At 37.0% G+C, this 3,952-nt stretch overlaps 1 non-coding gene across 1 annotated transcript; it reads right to left on the bottom strand.

Annotated features, from left to right (window-relative positions):
* Window positions 1-2,489: 2,489 nt before the first annotated feature.
* LOC111723377 lies at window positions 2,490-2,595 on the bottom strand. Its single transcript, XR_002771937.1, has one exon. It is a non-coding gene; the product is annotated as a U6 spliceosomal RNA (small nuclear RNA).
* Window positions 2,596-3,952: the final 1,357 nt, after the last annotated feature.

The following is a 3,952-nucleotide window of genomic DNA, read 5'->3' as shown; positions in this document are numbered from 1 at the left end:
TTCCAAGACTCATTTGATGGACAACTACTCATTGAGACAGCTACTCATTTGATGGACTCATTGATGGACAACTACTCATTTGATGTCAAGACCAAGACACTCTAGTATCTGTAGTGCCTGCCATGATATCCAGTGAATTGTAGATGTCTAATTAATTTTTTTAAATTAATGCTGTCTGAATAAATGTTGCTCACAGAACCTATGACTATTCCTGGTAAGTGACAATCATTCTCCCAAATGGCAGCTTTTAACCCGAGTTTTATCTGTCCCGTACTCCTTGTTGCTCTCGTTCTCCATATGCTTTATTTTGGTGTCAGTAGTACATTATGGTGATCCTCCACCAATCAAGTGGCTTGCTAGGAGGATGAACATCTATTCGTATACTCTGTCGAATGTTTTATTTTCCACTTATTTTTATCCTCATTTCTTTATGTAAGCTTTTGTTTTGGATTTTGGTAATTTACAGGACAAAATTTCAACCTTAGGAAAGTTTCAAGACTAGTGCGAAGAAAATTTTTATATACTTTTAGCCAGAACCATTGTTTATTTATGTTTATTCCCATTGGCTTTATGATTCCTCTTCTCTTCCTTTCTTCTCTCTCTTCTCACCCTATCATATTTTCTTAGATCCATTTGAGAATAGGTTGCAGATCTCATACCTGTGACCCCGAAATACTTCAGTGCATATTTCATAAATCTCTAGAACATTCTCTTCCACAACCATAGTTATTAAAATTATAAATTGAATATTGATATTATACTATTATCTAATTCATAGTTCATAATCAAATATCATAAAATGACTGAATAATGTCTATATTCAAATTTCATCATTTCTCCCCATCTGTCTGCTATAACTACATTTTCATGTAGCTCCAGAATCCAATCCAGTATCACGCATTGCCTTTGGCTAATTGTCTATTAACTTTCTTTCATACGGAATTGTCCTACCTTTCTTTCATGACTTTGACAATTTTGAAATATCTCAGTTTGAGTTTATCAAGTGTTGCCTCATGATTAGATTCAGATTCTACCTGCACGCAGGAGTAACACAGAGGAACACTGCATTCTTTTCATTGTATCCTATCAGAACGGCTGGAGGTTGATTTGCCTGCAGAATACATATGTTCATTGTGTTGCTCAAAATTTTCATGTTCCTGTTGATTTGTTTTTGTCTGTTCGATCTATCACTGGTTAGAGAGGAAAGATTGAATTTCATTTTGATAGATTTCTTTGTTTCTATTGATAGTCCTATCAGTTTTGCTTTATAAATAGTCACTAGTCTATATCTTTAGCAGTTCTGTTCTATAAAGTTTCTGTGAGCCTTAATGTAGAGCACATTGAACTGTTACTCTACGGGGAAATACGGGGTTAAGTTCCTAAGTGCCTCTGGTCACAGCATTTTCAACAACTGACCAGTGCATGACCTTGCTTTATGTATGGTTCTGTTTCAAGACATCTCCTTTCATATATTTTGATGATTCATTAATGTTGACTACATGGCAACAGCTCTGTAACTCATGCTTAAATGAAGCTTATCTAATACGTGCATTTTCTCTATCAGGTAAATCATACTCTTTCAGTCCTTATGAACACTAAATAGAAATTCAAGTTTACACTTGGGGGCCATTGTAGACGGTGAAATCACCAAAAAAAAAAAGCACCCAAATATGAAAGACCCAGTACTAAATAGACCGTGAAAAGGACATCTGTTTACAGCATGAGAACAGAAAGCAGAAGGCAGTGTACTGTCTTCCTCCTTCCACCTCTGCTGGGAATGTGCACTCGGGGCAACTGAAATGTTTCACATCTGCAAATGGCCATAAAAGGCTATGAGTATTGCGAGGAGTGCTGTTGGGGTTACAAATGAATTTTAGTGACTGGGAGAATTTGTTAATGTTGATACAATCAATGATGAGAATTGTCTGTATTTGAAACTGTTCTTAGGTGCATGTAAGTTTAGAATTATTGCTTATTCCCAGGGAGTTTAACCCCTTATAAATAAGGAATGACTTCTTATTTCTAATAATGCCATTTCCCTTAAAATTTATTTATTTATTTTTTTATTATTATTATTTTTTTAGACAGAGCCTCAAGCTATCCCCCTGGGTAGAGTGCCATGGCATCACAGCTCACAGCAACCTCCAACTCCTGGGCTCAAGCGAGTCTCCTGCCTCAGCCTCCCAAGTAGCTGGGACTACAGGCGCCCGCCACAAAGCCTGGCCATTTTTTGGTTGCAGCCATCATTGTTGTTTGGCGGGTCCGGGCGGGATTCAAACCCGCCACCTTAGGTGTATGTGGCTGGCGCCTTAGCCGCTTGAGCCATAGGCGCTGAGCCAAAATTTATTATATGAATATCAATTCTGCTATACGAGCTTTCTTTTGATCAGCATATGCCAGTGTTCTCTATCTTCAACTCCCTATGCCATTTTTTTAGCATAGTAAAGGGCATATAATGTAAAATTTACCCACTTTTCCGTGTACAGTACAAAAATATAGAATACTTCACTAATTTCCTGCCATCCTCACGCAGGGGTCATGCTAGATTTCCCTGTGTCCTTCCATTGTAAGCATGTGTGTTGTCCAACTGAACACTGTTTTAAATGTGTTCTTAATAAACACCTTTGGAGGGATTTAAAAAAGAACAATATGAAAAAATCCACCAAACCCCCCAGTTCATTAACTGAAAAATTTTCCCTATAAAATCATTATTAATTTCTTCGATTCTACCCCCTTATTTTGTGCTGTTTTTCTCACTTTCAATCTATTCATTTTTTTCACTTTTTTTTTTTTTTTTGAGACAGAGTCTTACTATGTCACCCTGGGATATTGCCGTGGCGTCACAGTTCACAGCAACCTCAAACTCTTGGGCTTAAGTGATTCTCTTGACTCAGCCTCTTGAATAGCTGGGACTACAGGCATCTGCCACAATGCCTGGCTATTTTTTGGTGGCAGCTGTCATTGCAGTGTAGCAGGCAGAGCTGGAACCTGCCAACCATGGTGTATGTGACCAGCACCCTACTCAACTGAGCTACAGGTGCTGAGCCTGTTTATTTCACTTTTAACCTTTATTTATATTGATGAAACTTTTGTCTTCTCTTTATTCCATTTTTCCTTCTAGCTGTGGAAAGCATTTTAGCTATTGATTCAATTTACCTAATATTTATAACATGTATCCTATTTATATTTTATCTTAGATCAATTTACAGATGATGCCCATTTCTTTGTTTGCAGTGGTTACAATAATTCCAGATACTTTACTGTGTATATTTTTTATTCAGGGAAGATAAAATGGAATCAGGCATCATCATTTGAAAATTACTCATATTAGAAATGTTAATTCCAGGGAAATGCACTTTATTATTTTTGGAGAGGGGTTTCATGATTATTTTTCTGTTTGGGTAATGCTGAGTTGTCCTCTGCTCCAACCCAGAAGTGAGTCGTGGCTGACTGTGGCCCTTACTCATTCTGCGTGTTGAAACCTTGAAGGCATCTCTCTTGTTTGCAGCTGTTTTTCCCTTGTTGGTGGAGGGTTGGAGCTGGCAGATTTTCTAGGCACTGACGGACAGCCTGGCTTCCTCTTCCATAGCAGTTCCTACCTGCCACATTCTGGGTTATACCTTCCTCTGACCTGGGTCATCTGTCAATATATTCCTATCTCCTGATTTTTCTGTTTTCTTTTCTTCATTATACTTTATTGATTCCTTTTTTTGTAATTAATTCTGTTTTAGCAGAACTAAGCACATTGCCTTAGTCTTTAATCTTGAAGGCGATTAATTGCCAATAAACTTTATTATTTTTATCTGATTGAAAAGTAATAAAGTTTATTTTGGTAACTTGAACTATGAAGAAATTACTTTTTTAAATCCCACCACAATCTTGTATCTTAGAGATAGCCATTGTAAATATTTATGTTATTTCTCTCGTATCTCTATAGTATATATTTCAAGGT

This window comes from Otolemur garnettii, unplaced genomic scaffold (assembly GCF_000181295.1).
Source record: "Otolemur garnettii isolate 467f Iridium unplaced genomic scaffold, OtoGar3 scaffold00010, whole genome shotgun sequence".
In the NCBI taxonomy this organism is placed as follows: Eukaryota; Metazoa; Chordata; class Mammalia; order Primates; family Galagidae; genus Otolemur; species Otolemur garnettii.
The sequence above is the reverse complement of the archived record's forward strand: the minus strand, read 5'-3'. Positions and strand labels throughout refer to the sequence as shown.